The following is a 21661-nucleotide window of genomic DNA, read 5'->3' as shown; positions in this document are numbered from 1 at the left end:
AATTGCAGTTCAAATTAACGTCTAAAGGTTTTTTAAGTTCATCCTGATAAGCAGGAGAATCTATGAGAGTCTTGTCAAGTTCAAATGAAGAAGCATCACTAAGTTCGTTCTGTTCAGGACCATTCCACCACAAGGAAGATGTCACAAGTTCATGAGGATAAGCACCACGAGAAATCAGATCTGCCGGATTATTTGCTGATGATACGTGCTTCCAGTATCGCGGTTCTACTATTCTTTGGATTTTGGAGACTATTTGCAACAAAGGTCTTCAAAAGATGAGGAGAAGTCTTCAACCATGACAATGCTATCGTTGACTCAGTGCACAGAATGATGTCATCTGAATGCATCTTCAATAAGTTGCTAACTTTCAAAATCAGATGAGCCAATAACAAACATGCACAAAGTTCCAATCTTGGAATAGATAAAGTTTTCAATGGAGCCACACGAGATTTGCTGGCTAGTAGATGAGATGACGAGCTGTGATCTTCATCCACACAAATCAAGTAGACAACTGCACCATAAGCGGTTTCCGAAGCATCTGCATATCCAATGAGTGAAATCTTTCTTGGATGATTGGAGAGGATGCAACGATTAATTTTTATGTTTTCAACAGCCTTTAAATTTGAAACTATTTGTTGCCATTCGTGAGCAATAGTTGCGAAAAGTGGTTCATCCTAACTCAGTTTTTGAACCCATAATTTCTGTAAATATATCTTGGCTTTGGTGATTACCGGACCAATCAGTCCTAAAGGATCATAAAGTCTGGCAATTGTCGATAAAATGTCTCTTTTAGTATATGATGATTTCTCCTCGATTGAGACTTTAAAGCTGAATTCATCCTTCTGAGAATTCCATGTAATGCCTAAAGTTTTAACCACATTATCATTTTTGGAGGAGAATGAAAGCTCAGAGCTTGTGGAAGGGCTATCCAACAGTTCAGGAGAATTAAAGTTCCATTTGTGCAAAGTCATTCCACAACTATGAAAAAGCTGTATAAGCTGATTTTTCAATTCCCTTGCTAAGTTTGATGAACCAGAGATGACATCATCAACATAACAGTCTGACAAGACAGCTTTGGCAGCTTCAGGATATTTATGCATTTCGTCATATGCAACTTGCTTTATGCATCTAATGGCTAAAAATGGAGCACTTTTAGTACCATAAGTCACCGTTTTGAGTCTATATGTCACAAGTGAGTCGCTAAGGTTTCTGTTCCATAAGATTCGAAGTAAGTCTCTTTGGGATTCATCAACCAAAATTTGCCGGTACATTTTTTGTATATCCGCAATAACTGCAACTTGATGTTTTCTAAATCTCCCAAGAATATCAAAAGTATCTTCTTGGACTGCTCCCGCTAAAAGTAAATCATTCAAACCTAATCCATTTGAGCTTGGGGCACTAGCATTAAACACAGCTCTTAATTTTGTACTTGACTTCTCTGGTCTATATACTCCATGATGGGGGAGGTAATATTCAAGTTCCGGTTTTGAATTATCATCGACCCTTTCCATATGGTCCAAATTTTCATATTCTGTTATGAAATCTTGATATAAATGTTGCAATGTAGCGTTTTTGATAAGACGTTTAACTAATTGATTGAGTCTAATGTTGGCTAAATGCTTTGAATTCCCTAATTGTTCGTCTTTCATAGGCATTTTTACGATAAATCTGCCATCTTCATTTTGTCTGTAAGTGTATTTGAAATGTTGTTCACAGAATTCTTCTTGGCTAAGTATTGGCTTTTCTTCACTAATATTTTCCACTAACCAAAATTTTTCTACTAATCTATCAATATTATCAACATTACCGATAAGTCCACAATAATTCTGACAATTTTCAAAAGATGTTTTCAAAGAACCAGTAGCCATATAACCAAACACAGAATTTCTGAAAACGAGTGATTTCGTAGAAGATTTAAATTGTCCATTAATAAAAATGTCATAAAATATTTCTGCTCCTAAAAGCAGATCTATACTAGATGGAATTGCAAATTCTGGATCAGCCAAACTTGATGTATTAGGAATATCTATCTTTTTCAATATTTAATTTTGTAGAAGGTACTAAATCTGTGATTTTATTTACAACTAAAAAATTTAATGAAGCAGAGAACGAATTATTTTCATTAAAAATAGAAGCAAAAGTACGAGATTTAATGTTTGAAATTTGCCCATTTAAACTAGAAACGGGAATATTTGTTCTTTCCTTTTTTAAATTTGCACGCTCACAGAATTCATTTGTAGCAAAATTTGACATTGAGCCTGAATCAAGGACTACTCTTGCTTTAACGAATTGGCCATAAATATTTCTAACCCTAACAATCGAAGGTGGAAGGGGAACAGTTTTATTTTTCGAAAAAAGACACGCCGATAAGGCTTTTTCTGTTGATTTATTGCTATTCAAAACAGCCTCATTTTTCCAGTTATCTGGGGAGGGCGTAGTTTCACTTTGCTTTCCCCCACTTGTTGCAGACGACATGGATCCGTCCCACATAGCACAAAAACATCCTTGGGATATCCCGAGGATGTTGCTCGCAGGATATGCGCACATCCTCAGGACATCGCGGAATATCCCGCGAACATCCTAAACACCTCCTCCCGAGTGCTTAATGTCACATCCCGGGATATCCTCAGGACATCCTAATTAAGTCCCATTGACTGCGTGCGGGATGTTATTAGGATATGAACTCCTACTTACTACATCCTCAGGACATCCCGGGATATCCCACTAACCTCCTAAACACATCCCATTATATCCTAAAAACATCCTATCTATGTCCCATCGACAGCGTATGGGATGTTATTAGGATTTAAAGTCCTACTTACTACATCCTCAGGACATCCCGTAATATCCCAGTTTCCTCCTTAACTCATCCTCCCGAGTGCTCAATGTCACATCCCAGTATATCCTTAGGACATCCTATCTAAGTCCCACCGACAGCGTATGGGATGTTATCAGGATTTGAAATACTAGTTACAATATCCCTTTAACCTCTTAAATACATACTCTCAACTGCTTAATGTTATATCTCAGTATATCCCCAGAAATCTTCTTTATATTCCAGTGAAAGTGTATGAAGGTGTTATGATAACCTGAAACTTGCTTATTTTCCACAGACAGTCTCAAGTCCTCAGTCAATCTGTGGTTACTATGGAAAAATAAGAAATGTTAAGAATATTTATACAATTTACTTTTCTAATTTGAATTTCAATTTATTTAATAATTTGTAAATATATCTAAAACTGAGCAAGAGACTTGAAATGAATTATTAAACCAAAATATTGTAAGAGATAATTTTGCTTTAATATATTAAAAATCTTTCGATCATTTTTAACCATTCAATAGCCCGAAACTGAATTCTTCGATATATTCATAAATAAATTATTCTACAAATTCAGTTCTGACTTCAGTTAATTTGTATTCAAAATTCAATAATAAAACTAAGCATTTAATAACCTTTAAGTAGTGGACCAGATGTATGTAAATTTTGAAATTCTGAAGTCGATTACGTTGATTGAATCATTATTCATGGCTACAATATGATTAAACAGTTCATGATTTCATCTTGCTATTTGCTGTAATTGAGCGGAAGATTTCCTAATCAATTTTTTTATAGAAAATTTCTAGCTTTCAAATTTAAATGCACTGTAATTATCTAACGGCCCAAACATTTTTACATCTTCGCAAATATGCAGTAGGCCGTGAACATTATGAGAATTATACTGTTTTTCATAAAAAAGCCCAAAATTTACTACGAAGAGTTTTAATAGAGGCTGTGCGTATTCATCAATTGCCGTCTGATTCTGTATTTTGCATAAGAGTCTAATCAAAATATGAAGTAGTAAAAAATGATCATATAGCTTTTTGTTAAGTAAAAAAAAAGTGGGCTAGTGTACAGTAAAAATTGACGGTATTCTGTAGCTTTCTAGTCTTTCAATTCTTTTAGAGTTGGTTCCTTGGTTTTCTTGCAAATTCAATTGGTATATAAGGCTTTAAAAACTGGTCATTTAAAAAAAATTAGTTCAACATTTTTATGTGGTAATCGTGCTTGTAAGGTGCCTCCGCCTATCCTAATGGTAGTCATTTTTTTATACTACTCCTAAGCACACAAGGGGCATAAAGTCTAACGGAGTATTTATTAGTCTTATATTTGGAATATTCCTTAAAATGGGATAATCGTTTTGGTAATTGTCATCAATCAGTTCTTCTTGAGACATAAAAGTTCATATTCCGAATCACAGTTTGAAATGGAACTTAAAGAATATTTGCTAGCGCGAAAATTCGACACAGGCTTTTTTCATAATTAAATGCTACTTCATCTTCTGACGAATCCGATAATACACGTTGATTTATTCTGCTGTAAATCCGTCTTTTAGATATCTGAGATAATGTTTTTTTAGTTCTGATCATTTTTGTAGAATAAAGGAAAAATTTTGAAACTTACTTTTCACACTCTCTCAATGTAACGCTTGCAAGCATCAGCAAGTCAGTTCCTAACTGAAAGAGAATTTGGAACGACGGCTATTAACATTTAGCAGAATAGCTGAATTCTGGAAATCAGATAGTAAGCACGTGTACCTTCCACTTTGTGGGGTTCTTCAAGGATATCACTGTTACGGAGCAATTAAAACCGTTGGGGGCATTCTGCGTCCTTTGTTGTGAAGGGATGTTTCCCTTGTAGGAGGATACAAAGAAGAGAAGGTCTGACACATAAATCTGCCACGTTAACAAAAGAGAAATCTTCTTGGGGCATCGGCTACAGAAAAAGTGCTCAGACGTGTTACATTCTAAGCGGAGCTCGGTTTCTCAAAAGCAAACAAAATTTGAGAAGCAGTTTTAGGAACAATGATAATGATGGAAAAATTAAGATTTTCAACTTCAGTTGTTATTTATAGTATAAAATAAAGTAATAAAACTGCTGAGTTTAAATAACGCGTTTAATTTAAAAATTAAATCATTTTAATTTAAAGTTTGAACATCTATTTAATCCGTTATCTAATTTTGAGTTTTCAAAACAACATTTAACATTGTGTTATATACCTTGAAGAAACGTGTTTACTGCATTTTCTGGATGTTACAAATAAATTAATAAAGCAGTAATTATTGTTAAATTATGAGGAGTCATGTAGCATTGCCGGCATAACGTATAAGACTGCAGAGCGCTGGATATATTTTTTTCGCGCTTTGTTCAGCAAAGACCGAATATTTGTATGGTTAAAGAGGTAGCAAAGTGAGGTTTGAGGAGAGTAAGAACTTAATGTTAGTTCTTCCCATTCTTAAACCTCATTTTCCTATTACAGAGAGGTAAAAGATAAGTTACTTCTTACCTCAGTCGCTTTGAAAGACTAATTCTCATTATTAAAGAACTTACCAGAAAATGAACGAAGAAACTGCAATGAATTTTTTAGCCCATTAAAATTATTCTTCTGTTTATAAATTCAAATTAAAGCAAGTTAAACCTCGTACAGACTAGTTTTTAACTGCGTCAGTAAACTAAAATTTCGTTTGTTAAAAAAAATATTGTTACTTATTACTGCACAGCACTAAACATCATTCATTACTAATATAATAGTGTAACAGATCAAAAAGTATTTTTTTCTTTTGCAGTTTCAAAGTATAGTTATTTCTATGCTAAGAACTATCGATGAATTTAATAGAATACTTTTATAACTTGATATTTCTGATTAGTGCCTCAGAGACGGGTAAGTGATTAATGACTGATTGCCGTACAGAAGGGCTCGAGTTCGAATACCAGATAAGGCATGGATGTACATCATGCCCATCTGTTCATAGGATAAATGTCTTCGTGAAAGATTTTCTGAGTTAACCTGTAACGTAAATAATATTTGTATTCAAAGATATTAGAAAAGTATCTAAAATAATGTTTACAAATATATTATGTAGCAATTAGAATTTAATCATAAACACACTTTCAATATGAAACTCAAAACGGCTGAAAACACGTGCCTATAATTTGTAAGAAAGTACTCTGATCACTAGGCACTGTGAAACAATAACAAAAATTTGAAAATATTATTACTTAATACTTACAGCCAACATATACAAGACAAAAACCAGTGTAAGCATAACAATTAAATTTTCATATGCAGAATAGGTAATCCATGGAGTAAGATTTCGATTCTTATAACATGACTTGCGTGTGGTACAAGGTTACTTTACTTTAATATTTTCAGATATGAGCTTCCATAAAAAGTAAGTACTGAAGATATCTGAGAAACAACATCCTCAGGAGATCTTCATATATCCCGGGACAGTACGACTTGAACAGGACATCCTTAAGATGTTGATTTACGAAGTCCTCAGGATGTCTGAAAATCAACATCCTGAGGAGATCTTCATATATCCTGGGACATTGAGACTTGAATAGGATATCCTGAGGATGTTGACTTAAGAAGTCCTCAGGATATCTGAGAATCAACATCCTCAGGATATCCTAATTGCTTCCCGGGACATTGCGACTTAAATAGGATATCCTGAGGATGTCTTTTGTTATGGGGGGTCATTCCGATGAAGAAGTGAATTATGTTTTAATTTGCAAACCGAGCAAAAGTGTCTAGACTGACAGGAAGCTACTTTATTATTCGATTGTAAACAATTAATGCACAAAGAAAGCTTTTTAATCATTTCGTATCGTTCCATTGGATTTAATGCTAGAAATGTTTCGCATTTAAAAATTGCGTGATTATCTCTGCAAACCGGGGGGGACACATAAATTTATTATTATTGTTCGTTTTTGTCACTAACGATCGAACTTTATTTGGAGGAATGTTTTGTTTTGTTTTTGAAAATACAGTTTTGTTTTGCATATTTTCTAGCATCTGGCATCGCTTTTGAAGAGATGTCATGAAAGAATCCCATTCACATAAATTATTACTATTTAATGACATTTCAAATTGCTTACGTGATTCTTTATCTGTTTTATTCAGAATAATATTAATCAGCAAAGCTTCGCTTAATTTATCCATATTTAATTCCATAACTTTTAATGCTCTTAAATATTTCTGAGCTTTATCAATTAATGAGCGTAAATCTTTAGGATTTTCATGAACTATTTTTTCAATAGAAAGTAATTCATTGATATGAGAATTTACAACCAGTCTTTTATTATTATATCTTTCTTCAAGTGTCTTAAATAAGGAAGAAAATGTATCATCTATTGTTTGTATCTGCTTTGCATTACCAATTAAACAAGATTGTAAATAAAACAATTTCTGAGAATCTGTTAATTGTCTATTAGATGAAATTAAAGATACAAATTGGTTTTTAAATAAATTCCAGTCTTCGAAATTGTCAGAAAATTTAGGTAATGTTATTTCAGGCAATTTATAATTCAATGAATTACTTCTTGTTTCTGGGATACTATTATTTGCATTCTTACTACACAATGAAGTATAAAGACATTTCAGGCTTACCTGAACATTGGTAATATTCATCTCGATTTCTTCAAAAATAGCTTCGATGTCTGGTATTTCTTCATCTTTACACACTTCGTAATAATCCAAGCGAAGTTCATCAATTTGTTTATTTAACTTGTGCACTTTTTCTTGCAATATTTCTATTTGTTCGAAACCAAAATCATCACTTTTTCCACTGACAGACGATTTTAATTTCGTTAGTTGAGCTCTAATACCACCACTTTTTCTGTTCAACGTAGTTATGTTTTCATTAGCCATTTTTTATTCTAATTAGCTGCGGATCGACGTTGACCAATGTTTTGAGTTCGCTGGTTAGACTGTATACTAAAGACCACTTTACAACAACAACAACAATTTTATTTCGTGGACTGTATCATAACTAAAAATCTAAATCGAAAATGATAAATTCCCGACCATACAGGATCAAAACATGTATGCTACGCTAGGAGTTCGAAACTTAACTAACTAAAATTGCGCAGAAACAATGCGCTGTACATAACTTATATTGCCGCGTAGGAGGCAACACAAATCTTCTAAGAAAAGTAATGCTAGACTTGCGTCTTTTAAATAGTTCATATGGTGTAAACCTTTTATCATTTTTGTGAATCCTGTTATTTACATGCACAGTTACCTTAACGCTTTCAGACCAAAATTTTATCCGTTTACATAGTTCTCATCTACATCAATTAACATAGTTTTAGCAGATTCAATTATAGTACGATAAAAACTTTCAACTTTTCCTTTACTTTCCGGAGTATAAGGTAATAATCCATTTAATTCTGTATCATGATCATGTTCTACAATTTTTGATACTGACAGCAGATTTTCACTTAAATTCGGTACTTGCAGAATATTTTCTACTCTCAGGATGATCTTATTTCTGTTAGTTTGCATCTTAATGTTACCAATACCAACTCATTTGATCATGGCCCTTTTTTCAGCTGCCATTATTTGTCATTTTTCATCTTTAAAATTAGTAAATATTTCTTTAGTAGTTGCCACGTGAGATGTGGCTCCTGAATCAATAATCCATTTAATTTTTCTATTCTCTTGTTTATTTATTTTATTCTTTCCATCATTTCTACCTTCATTAAGACATGAGCTTTCTATTTTCTTAGATAATTCAGATAAGCATGTAGGTGATTCATATTCTCTTTCCTTGCTCGACATTCCATAAGTTTTATTTGTTAAATTTCTCTGCTTTCGATGTTCTTGTTTGGTTTTCATTTTACATTCAGTTGATTTGTGGCCTAATTTTCCACATTTAAAGCACTTTCTATTATTATTATTATTGTTCCGACATTCTTTTATTAAATGTCCTAATTTTCCACAATTAAAGCATCTTCTTTCATATTTCGATTTGATGCAGTTTTCTTTGGCTTAGAACTCACTTCTGTTTCTTTTCCTCTTTGTTTATTTTCTCCTTCTGTTTCTTTTAAAGCTAGTATAATTGAAGCTATATCCTTCTCTTTATTGCTTAATGATTTTAACATCAAATTCAAATTCCTTTCTAAGTCCTTCTTGTATGAAGTAAATTAATTCTTTATCTCTTATTTCATTCCCAACTTGAATACTTTTACTTTTTAGAATTACAGCTCTATTCATCAGGGGCGTAGCTAGAATATCCAGCGCCCGAGGACAACTGAAGAATTTGCGCCCGTTTCTGTCTGCCAAGAATGGAAAACGTTTCATTAAAAAAATTCGTAGAATGAATTTGGCGCCCCTTGGATGCTGTGCCCGGGGGCGTATTTTTACTTCCTTCATAGGAAACGCAACCCGCGACTAAATTTGGCGATTTATCGGGTCTTGGCGAAATTGTGACACCAAGCGCCTGCGCAAAAGGAAATAAGGCTGTGGGTTTATGTTTCAAATTTGTGATGGCCGCGAGTATCTCAAACAAAGTGTAAAATGAACTTTATAAAATTTTATTTGATGGATATTCCTACGAAGTAGTGTCTTCCATGTGTGTCAACATGCAAGATTAAATAAGAAATAGGCTAGTTTCAGAAATAAAGAATGTTTAGCTGCTTTGCATGTCAGAATTTTTAAAAATAATAAGTATACAAGATGTCGTGATGAGTACGTAAAAAAGAATCTGTGCGCTTCGATTAAAGTTTCATATCGGCATACACATCGATGTGATATTGCTGAAGCGTGGAATTGCTTGCGCCCAATTGATTCGGTGAAAGAAGTGTTCATCAACTACTTTCGTGCCGGTAAAATAACAATTAATAATATAATATTTTTATTCTGCTATACATCCACAGAATTCACTGTTAGTAAATACCGCCAAAATGGTGACGATAAAGGCAGTCTCATAAACATGTATCTGAACATAGAAATGTTGTACCTAATGGGCAATATGTTTATTACTTTTCGTAATATTCAGTACCTCATATTTCGTACAATGAATTTTACTTAAGATATCGGCATTATTTTAATTGTCCTAGTTAAGAAGCTTTGAAGGCTTTTTTTTGCAATAGCTGAAGCACATTAGATTGCAATTGCTTAGAATTATCCATTACATTATGAAATAATGAATAAATTTATAATTTCTATATATATATTGAAATGACAGCTTCAGAATATAAAATTATTCAGACACGATAGAAGGAGAAATCACTTAACTAATTGATTATTTAATAATAAATTAATTGAATTTTGAAGCAATTAATAACACATAGTAACTTTTGATTTAGTTAAATTCTAAATATAATCACAGACTCCTCTGATAATAACATCAAAAACGTCTAGAAATCATTGACCAAGAGTGCACTTAGTTATGTCTGTCATTAGTTTAAACCTTGGACACATTATAGGTGACGATATGAATTTGCCCAACTCTATCTCATTTTGAAACAACGACCAGGAGATAGATCCAAAGATCATCTACCCCTCTTCCATTCCCATTAACTCTTGAGGACCATGCTATGTACCAGGGCTTAATTTATAAAATTAGAAGTGCTGGAGCCCTATGGAAGACTGTAACGAAGGAAAGTAAGAATAAATAATTAAAATAGCTAATAATTAGATAATAAATTTAAATTAATTAATTTGATTAAATTAACTAATTTAATTAATTAAATTAAGAAAATGTAAAGATAAAGAGAAATTTAATAAATTATTAAATTGATTTTGAATAGTTAAATAGGAAAAAATTATCGGACCTCGTCTTATGTGAGGCATTATCCGGAATTACAATTGCACTTAGATACTAAGAAGCAGCTCAGCTAATCTCGGTCTGAGTTTAAACTCTGATTATACATTAAAATGTACTATTCCAAGGGATGACAAATCTTTTTTTGCAGCACCCCAAGGAAAAAAGATAAAATGATTAAAGCTCCACTAAGGAGAAAAGTAAGAATTCTAGAAAGATTATGAGGGTATGGAAAGCAATTTAGCTGAAAAGTGTAGCTTTGAAGATAAAGAGGGAAGAGTTCAAGACTACCTGATCGCGATGCCCTGTCGATATAATTCTAGCCGACAAGCAGAAATTTTCCGTGATTACTTTTCCTGAATACAACGTGAGAATAAATATATAACTTCTCGGTACAAGTGGCAGCCCCCCGTTTGGTTACATCATTCAGAAAGTCTACAGCTCTGCAGAAGGAAGTCACTAGCATGGAACGTCCACGACCAGGGTGTCACTTTTAGTTCTTTGATGGAATACAAAATTTACCCGCTCTTATAAATTCATTGCATATCCTGGAGAATAAGCCTTTGACATATAATTGGAGGCTTTTCTTTCCTCAAAAGTCTCCATCTCTGTGCAAGGATTGAGTGCGATGGAAAGACAAGCTTGCTTTCAGAAGTTAGAATGATTTTCAAAACATGTTTACTATTAAAACAAAATTTCTGTGTTAAAATTGTAGCTCACTTGCTTAAAAAAAGTGCCTGAGCACTTTTATTTAGGGCTCCGGCTGAAATTATAATTTATCTCGAAAACTGAGAAGTACCGACGCAATTTAAGCTCTGCTATATACACAAATGCCACAAAGTGAAGTGAAATTTAAATGCCACCAAATTCACCCCTTTAATTCTCATTCGAAACTTTTCAAAATAAATACAGATTTATCATATGAATACAGCGCATCATAACAAAAATATATGTGGTACTCAATTTTTTTTTGGTTTGTAATGTTCCGCGGCCCCAACCTGCACGCAACAATAGTGGTGACTGCTATGAACTGGAAAGTACACAAAGTCTTGAGAAGGGTTTAAATCCCTTTTTATTCAACTTTAGAAATTACAGATGCGTGCTCTTGACGCTCACAAACTACGCCGACCCGGCGGTAAAATAAAAATAAGAAACTAAAAATGAATAATAACAAGTTACTACCTACGAGGCTCTCTAAACGTAACTAACCTAACCGCGTTCTAAGATACCGCTGATATTTCAGCAAACTTCTGAATATTAAGTTGAAAGGTTCACCTATCTGCCGAGGCAAGCACGCAGGCCGAAACGCGCGGTTTTTAACTTTCTACCTAGCAACCTCCACACTCGTGAAGCAAGAAAGCACACTTTCGAACTCGTTTCCCTTCTATTTAACTCAAATTACTTCCGCTGACAATTTGAATACTTTGCGCGTTCTACTAAAATTTACATACTCTGGCATTGGCAATTCCAGGGGAAAGTAAGGCTTGACAGGAAAGATAGTTTAAACTTAAAATAAATGTTAGTTAAAATAAATATAAACCCTACATTTGCCGCTGCCAGAATTTGGTAAACTTCGAAGCAGGTCCTAGAAACGACCTGTTGAAGAGTTTCCATAATTCTGAACTAAAATTTTAGAGCCTCGTTTACATAAAAAAATCTTATGTCACAAAAGTTAGAATAAATTTCTGTAGATAATTATTTTACCCTCTCTTCTTACAGCAACCTTTCCTGGACATCAGCAATCAATCTGTTCTCTTCCTTCCAGCATCTGGAAGGAATAAGTATCAGTATCTTTCTAAATACATTATAATTTACACTTTCTTGACACTGAATAAGCTTTTGTTTTTGAACGATTTATTTTCCTTGGTTACTGCTTAATTCACATTCATTCAAGTATTCAAACATGAATTTAACTTTACCCCGGCTCTCCACCATGTGTGGTGTCAAACGGGAATATTCGTGTTTTAGTATTGCAACACTTCCCCTAACCACAATGATTTGTTAGAATTCAACGACCAAATAGACACACCTTACTCGACATTCTAAAACTCAATGAGCTATTTTAACATTCTTAAAATTCAAGTGTAGGTGGAGAACCCTACAAAACACATTCTTTCTAAATTCCCCCTCATTCATCTTTAGACATGCAGGCTTTCGCTCTAAAGCATGATTTTATCTACCGTTTAATACTTAAATTTGAATTCATTTCTTTTGAGCATTTACTTTTAGCATCTAAAATTTTATGCTTCTAGACTAAATTCTACTTTTACATAACTTTCGAGTATTTACGTATATTTACGAAATTCTAATCCATATGATTTTTACAATTTACCATAAAATGAATAAGAGAAAAAAAAATTACTTCACGCATTCTTCGCCAAGCTGGCGGCACTGAAACAAAATTTCTTATTAATACAAGAATACGAAGTTATTTTTATCTTCGCCCAGATTTTGGCTTTAACATAACAGAATTAGTCTTTCGACCAACAGAAACTGCTTGTTCTTAGATTTTATACTTAAAGAAAATAATACTTTTGCCTTAGCTAAATAAAGTAAAACAAAACTAAGTCTCAACCGAGACAAATTGACTTCCGTCAAAACATAGAACTTCGTATTTAAGCATAACACTTCGGAACACACGAAAAATTTTATAGAAGATTTTAACTTATCTTTGAGTTTTCGATGATTGCAACTCCGACATACTCTTCTGTCAGAACTGCTCCCACGATATGGAATTCATCGAAGTCAGTCGTCTCCTTTGTGTCCTTCGAGTTTCGTCCATGTTGATTTTTCTTTTCCGCCCTCTGTGTGCTGGCCTCTTGGAATGATAGTCGTCGGGTTGCAGTCTTTTCCGTTTTGCCCCTGGACGGCTGGTCTTGGCGTCCTCCGGTCTGGAATCGTGCTTGAATTTCTTCTGTTGGTGGTAGTCTTTTCGTTCCTCCTGCTGACTTTTCGTTCTCGGGAACGGCGGCCTTGTTTGCTCCTGACCATCTGGCCCCGGAAGTGTTTTCCTCGATGCAGAATTTCTACTGCGATACGTTGTAACTGGTCTTTTCCTCTTTACCAAAGATTCTTTACTCGGCGGCGTTGCTTTCTTGTATTTCTTAAATGCTGGAGTCTGAACGTTTTCATTTCTTCTTTTCGGTACCGTCGCATGACTTGTAGAAGGGCTAGGTTTCTCTTCAGTTCTCTGCTTCTTGGGTGGTGGAGCGGGTGACGTTACTTCTTGACCTTCCACTTCTTTTACGCTTGAGTCCTGCAAGAAACTTTTAAGGATTTCAAAATCATTTTGATTATAATATTTTTTCACCTGATCGGGACTTGCTTTACAGATTTCCCCTCTCTCGTTCTTAACGTACAATACGACTCCCTTGATTTCCTGAATTACATAGTGGCCTTCAAATTTTGGAGCTAACTTTACAGTAAAACTGTCTGGGGCACTTGATAAAAAAAATTTCCGCTTCAACACTTTATCCCCAACTTTAAAGTCTGCTTCACGGTGTTTTCTATCATAGTATAATTTTTGTCTATTTCTTGCCGTATCCGAGCTTTTAACCGCCTGGTCAATGAGTTTTTGCACATCTTTTTGTTTAAATTCTTGCTCTCTTTGTTGCACAAAGAATAATTTATCTAATGGTTTAATTAACTTCTGTCCTAAAAATAATTCTGCTGGAGTTTTTCCCGTAGTATCGTGATTTGCCTTTCTTAAAGCATAAGCTAACTCATTTATGTAGCCATTCCAGCGCTTGTGATGTGTGCTAACTTAACCGAATTATTTTTACAATATTTTTATTAACTCTTTCTGCTATGTTTGCCTGTGGTCTATACGGAACCATTTTGATATGGCGTGTGCCAAGTCCAGTGCAAATGTTTTCAAATATTTGGCTAACGAATTGTTTACCGTTATCGCTAATGACTTTTATCGGTGCACCGTATTTTAAAATGTATCTGTGTAAGAATGCATCTGCGACTGTTTTGGCTGACGCGCGTTTAAGTGGAACAATTTCTGTCCATTTTGAAAAATGATCTACAATTACTAAAAGAAAACGATTTTTATTTAACTCACTATGGGGGAAAGGACCAAGAAGATCTATGCCTAAAATTTCATTCGGAAATGTAGCGCGAATGCTATTTAAGTACCCGGCCGGCTGTAATTAATATCATTTATTAACTGACATTGATTGCAGGACCTGACACACACAGTTACTATTTTGTATAATTGCGGGAAATATACCGCCTCGCGTACTCTTTTTAAAGTCTTTCTGACCCCTAAATGACCCGCTGTTTTCGCGTCGTGTAATTCCTTCAAAATGCTTAATCGAAGCGAGGCTGGGATGACTGGTTTGTACTCGAGATTTTCGTTTGTTGTTTTCGTATAAAATAATAAATTATCTATTATTTCATAGTGTTCTGCTCTATTTCTTATCGCATCGATATCTGTGTGCTCAAAACTTTCGGGGCCTTTCAAATATGCATATATACTTCCAAATTCAGGATCAGCATTTAATTCAGCAATAATTGTTTCTCTAGAATCTAAAATTTTTGAAGTCAACACAGCGCATTTGAGTTCATTTCCTTCATCGTCCAGTTTTATACGAGAAAGTGCGTCAGCTACATTGTTTTCCTTACCCTGTTTATATTTAATTATGAGATAATATTCTTGAAGTTTTAAAGCCCATCTTATTAACCTGGGAGTTAGATTTTTCCCCGAGTAAAGTCTACCAACAGCCGCATGATCCGAAAAGACTGTTACTGGCGCTTAGCCGAAATAAACTTGAAATTTGTGTACAGCCATTAATACGGCTAATGTTTCTCTCTCTGTAGCTGTATAATTCCTTTGCGTAGGGTTCAACGTTTTACTAAAAAATGCCAAAGGATGGCCATTTTGCATGAGAACAGCACCTACAGCATAGTCCGACGCATGTGCTGCAATTTCCAAGTTTTCCTCCCCCTCCGGGAATTTCAAAACAGGGGCATTGATGAGCGCTTCTTTTAACCTTTCAAATGCGGTATTTGCTTCTGCTGTCCACGTGAATTTACTTTTCTTTCTTTTAATTACTAACAAGCGTTCAACAATATTAGCAAAATCTTTAATGAATGACCGATAATAAGAACATAACCCAAGGAAAGAAGGAAGTTTCTTGGCGGTGTTGGGAGGTAGGAAATTCTTGATGGCTTTTATTTTTGAATCTTGAGTTTCTATACCCTTTTGCGAAAGTTTATAACTAAGATATTTAAGTTCTTTAGTTGCGAACTTACATTTTGATGCGTTAATTGTAAGACCGGCCTCTTTTAATAATTTAAAAACTTCTTCTATGTCTTTAATATGTTGTTCCAACGTACTACTCGTTATAATTATATCATCTAGACTCGTTCTTTTTCCTACATTGTACGACTGGACTCGCGTACTCACTATTTATGGGCGTTATTATCTGGTTCTTTAACATTTCCTGAATGTGTTCTTCGATGATTTTGTCGTACCGATAAGGTTTAGTCCTACAGGGTTTGTCGGCAGTTAACTGAATATCATGCGTAAAAATTTGACAACTACCAGGCCGTTCTGAAAACAAGTTTGAAAAAGTACTCACCTCTTGCTGGATGGCTTGGCTTTCATGGTCATTCAAATGGCTACGGTCGACTTGCGGTTGTTCCACTGGTTCCACCACCCTCCGATCCATATCCAGCACAATAGAACTTTCCTGAAAATCCAGTTTGGCCTTCGCGGCTTTTAAAAACTCCAAACCTAAAATAAGTGGGCTTTGCAACTTTTTTATTACAAAAATTAATACTTTAAGGCTTTCGTTTTGAACCTGTATTTTTAAACATAATTTTCCAATACATTGACAAGTTTGTCCTTGCGCTATGATTTCTGTGTTTTTATTTTTAAATAATCGTAACCTATTAAAATTCTTCTTAAAAAAAGTATCACGCATAAAATTACCTTCTGCCCCTGTATCGATGAGGGCTTCTAGTGGTACATCGCCAACCAGGACTTGTATAATCGGCAATTGTGAGTTTTTTTACGACGACCGTATCTAAGTATCTTCTTGAGGGTTTTTTCGAAACTTCCGGGGTCTGGACCCTCGCTTTTACAGGCCCCTCTACTCGTTTAAAGCTTTCCTTTCAACTTCTGCCTTCTGGGTACGCGGACGGTTGTTTTCAAATTTCCTTTTGGGCCTTGACCTTCAAGCTTCGATGAGTTAGCTTGATAGCTCTTTCCCCCATAAGAGCGATTTTCGTTTCTGGTCTGCTCATTTGAAGATTGCCTTCGGATACTTTGAGAATACGATGCCCCTCTAGCTTTTTCCGCTATTCTGCGATTTTGGAACTTGACCGCCAATTCGAAGAGTTCCTGCAATGTGCTTGGGTTTCTAATTTCGAAGTAATCTTGAACAGCAGGTAGCAATCTTGGTAAGATTATTTCAATAATCTCCGCGTCGGGTTTCTTCCCATACAGCATATCCGTCAGCTTAATTTTTCGCAGAATAAAGTCCGTCAAATCTTCTATATTCCGTTGATAAAAACTATATAGTTCGGCTTCTAGCCTTGCTCGGTCTTTCACTATGGGGAAGGCCTTTAATAACGATTTTTTGAAATTTTCAAATGTATATGTTTGGCCTCCAAATTCCCCTAATAAAAATTTACCTATATTCTTCCACCATAGCACGGCCTGTCCTCTTAGTGCAGATGTGGCAATGACAACTTTTTGTCTTTCAGGCGCAGGGTATTGCTGGAAATGGTTTTCGAGGCCTTCTAGAAATATCGCCACCGAATTTTTTCCGTCGAAATTGACGTTTGGCTTGATTGACGCTCTCATCGTCTGGACCAGGTATCCAAATCCTTCCAATTGGCTTGCCATTTCTTGTTGTTGGACTTGTCCCGAGGCTTCCATCCAGTTTTCGGCCATTTCAGTTCGACAAGTATTCGGGCGCCAATGTAATGTTGCGCGGCTCCAACCTGCACGCAACAATAGTGGTGACTGCTATGAACTGGAAAGTACACAAAATCTTGAGAAGTGTTTAAATCCCTTTTATATTCAACTTTAGAAATTACAGATGCGTGCTCTTGACGCTCACAAACTACGCCGACCCGGCGGTAAAATAAAAATAAGAAACTAAAAATGAATAATAACAAGTTACTACCTACGAGGCTCTCTAAACGTAACTAACCTAACCGCGTTCTAAGATACCGCTGATATTTCAGCAAACTTCTGAATATTAAGTTGAAAGATTCAACTATCTGCCGAGGCAAGCACGCAGGCCGAAACGCGCGGTTCTTAACTTTCTACCTAGCAACCTCCACACTCGTGAAGCAAGAAAGCACACTTTCGAACTCGTTTCCCTTCTATTTAACTCAAATTACTTCCGCTGACAATTTGAATACTTTGCGCGTTCTACTAAAATTTACATACTCTGGCATTGGCAATTCCAGGGGAAAGTAAGGCTTGACAGGAAAGATAGTTTAAACTTAAAATAAATGTTAGTTAAAATAAATATAAACCCTACATTTGCCGCTGCCAGAATTTGGTAAACTTGGAAGCAGGTCCTAGAAACGACCTGTTGAAGAGTTTCCATATTTCTGAACTAAAATTTAAGAGCCTCGTTTACATAAAAAAATCTTATGTCACAAAAGTTAGAATAAATTTCTGTAGATAATTATTTTACCCTCTCTTCTTACAGCAACCTTTCCTGGACATCAGCAATCAATCTGTTCTCTTCCTTCCAGCATCTGGAAGGAATAAGTATCAGTATCTTTCTAAATACATTATAATTTACACTTTCTTGACACTGAATAAGCTTTTGTTTTTGAACGATTTATTTTCCTTGGTTACTGCTTAATTCACATTCATTCAAGTATTCAAACATGAATTTAACTTTACCCTGGCTCTCCACCATGTGTGGTGTCAAACGGGAATATTCGTGTTTTAGTATTGCAACACTTCCCCTAACCACAATGATTTGTTAGAATTCAACGACCAAATAGACACACCTTACTCGACATTCTAAAACTCAATGAGCTATTTTAACATTCTTAAAATTCAAGTGTAGGTGGAGAACCCTACAAAACACATTCTTTCTAAATTCCCCCTCATTCATCTTTAGACATGCAGGCTTTCGCTCTAAAGCATGATTTTACCTACCGTTTAATACTTAAATTTGAATTCATTCCTTTTGAGCATTTACTTTTAGCATCTAAAATTTTATGCTTCTAGACTAAATTCTACTTTTACATAACTTTCGAGTATTTACGTATATTTACAAAATTCTAATCCATATGATTTTTACAATTTACCATAAAATGAATAAGAGAAAAAAAATTTACTTCACGCATTCTTCGCCAAGCTGGTGGCACTGAAACAAAATTTCTTATTAATACAAGAATACGAAGTTAATTTTATCTTCGGCCAGATTTTCGCTTTAACATAACAGAATTAGTCTTTCGACCAACAGAAACTGCTTGTTCTTAGATTTTATACTTAAAGAAAATAATACTTTTGCCTTAGCTAAATAAAGTAAAACAAAACTAAGTCTCAACCGAGACAAATTGACTTCCGTCAAAACATAGAACTTCGTATTTAAGCATAACACTTCGGAACACACGAAACATTTTATAGAAGATTTTAACTTATCTTTGAGTTTTCGATGATTGGAACTCCGACATACTCTTCTGGCAGAACTGCTCCCACGATATGGAATTCATCGAAGTCAGTCGTCTCCTTTGTGTCCTTCGAGTTTCGTCCATGTTGATTTTTCTTTTCCGCCCTCTGTATGCTGGCCTCTTGGAATGATAGTCGTCGGGTTGCAGTCTTTTCCGTTTTGCCCCTGGACGGCTGGTCTTGGCGTCCTCCGGTCTGGAATCGTGCTTGAATTTCTTCTGTTGGTGGTAGTCTTTTCGTTCCTCCTGCTGTCTTTTCGTTCTCGGGAACGGCGGCCTTGTTTGCTCCTGACCATCTGGCCCCGGAAGTGTTTTCCTCGATGCAGAATTTCTACTGTGATACGTTGTAACTGGTCTTTTCCTCTTTACCAAAGATTCTTTACTCGGCGGCGTTGCTTTCTTGTATTTCTTAAATGCTGGAGTCTGAACGTTTTCATTTCTTCTTTTCGGTACCGTCGCATGACTTGTAGAAGGGCTAGGTTTCTCTTCAGTTCTCTGCTTCTTGGGTGGTGGAGCGGGTGACGTTACTTCTTGACCTTCCACTTCTTTTACGCTTGAGTCCTGCAAGAAACTTTTAAGGATTTCAAAATCATTTTGATTATAATATTTTTTCACCTGATCGGGACTTGCTTTACAGATTTCCCCTCTCTCGTTCTTAACGTACAATACGACTCCCTTGATTTCCTGAATTACATAGTGGCCTTCAAATTTTGGAGCTAACTTTACAGTAAAATTGTCTGGGGCACTTGATAAAAAAAATTTCCGCTTCAACACTTTATCCCCAACTTTAAAGTCTGCTTCACGGTGTTTTCTATCATAGTATAATTTTTGTCTATTTCTTGCCGTATCCGAGCTTTTAACCGCCTGGTCAATGAGTTTTTGCACATCTTTTTGTTTAAATTCTTGCTCTCTTTGTTGCACAAAGAATAATTTATCTAATGGTTTAATTAACTTCCGTCCTAAAAATAATTCTGCTGGAGTTTTTCCCGTAGTATCGTGATTTGCCTTTCTTAAAGCATAAGCTAACTCATTTATGTAGCCATTCCAGCGCTTGTGATGTGTGCTAACTTAACCGAATTATTTTTACAATATTTTTATTAACTCTTTCTGCTATGTTTGCCTGTGGTCTATACGGAACCCTTTTGATATGGCGTGTGCCAAGTCCAGTGCAAATGTTTTCAAATATTTGGCTAACGAATTGTTTACCGTTATCGCTAATGACTTTTATCGGTGCACCGTATTTTAAAATGTATCTGTGTAAGAATGCATCTGCGACTGTTTTGGCTGACGCGCGTTTAAGTGGAACAATTTCTGTCCATTTTGAAAAATGATCTACAATTACTAAAAGAAAACGATTTTTATTTAACTCACTATGGGGGAAAGGACCAAGAAGATCTATGCCTAAAATTTCATTCGGAAATGTAGCGCGAATGCTATTTAAGTACCCGGCCGGCTGTAATTAATATCATTTATTAACTGACATTGATTGCAGGACCTGACATACACAGTTACTATTTTGTATAATTGCGGGAAATATACCGCCTCGCGTACTCTTTTTAAAGTCTTTCTGACCCCTAAATGACCCGCTGTTTTCGCGTCGTGTAATTCCTTCAAAATGCTTAATTGAAGCGAGGCTGGGATGACTGGTTTGTACTCGAGATTTTCGTTTGTTGTTTTCGTATAAAATAATAAATTATCTATTATTTCATAGTGTTCTGCTCTATTTCTTATCACATCGATATCTGTGTGCTCAAAACTTTCGGGGTCTTTCAAATATGCATATATACTTCCAAATTCAGGATCAGCTTTTAATTCAGCAATAATTGTTTCTCTAGAATCTAAAATTTTTGAAGTCAACACAGCGCATTTGAGTTCATTTCCTTCATCGTGCAGTTTTATACGCGAAAGTGCGTCAGCTACATTGTTTTCCTTACCCTGTTTATATTTAATTATGAGATAATATTCTTGAAGTTTTAAAGCCCATCTTATTAACCTGGGAGTTAGATTTTTCCCCGAGTAAAGTCTACCAACAGCCGCATGATCCGAAAAGACTGTTACTGGCGCTTAGCCGAAATAAACTTGAAATTTGTGTACAGCCATTAATACGGCTAATGTTTCTCTCTCTGTAGCTGTATAATTCCTTTGCGTAGGGTTCAACGTTTTACTAAAAAATGCCAAAGGATGGCCATTTTGCATGAGAACAGCACCTACAGCATAGTCCGACGCATGTGCTGCAATTTCCAAGTTTTGGTCCCCCTCCGGGAATTTCAAAACAGGGGCATTGATGAGCGCTTCTTTTAACCTTTCAAATGCGGTATTTGCTTCTGCTGTCCACGTGAATTTACTTTTCTTTCTTTTAATTACTAACAAGGGTTCAACAATATTAGCAAAATCTTTAATGAATGACCGATAATAA

This window comes from Stegodyphus dumicola, chromosome 8 (genome assembly GCF_044657685.1).
Source record: "Stegodyphus dumicola isolate Sdum_Otavi_A_Nest chromosome 8, ASM4465768v1".
Lineage (NCBI taxonomy): Eukaryota > Metazoa > Arthropoda > Arachnida > Araneae > Eresidae > Stegodyphus > Stegodyphus dumicola.
Note: the sequence above shows the minus strand (reverse complement) of the source record.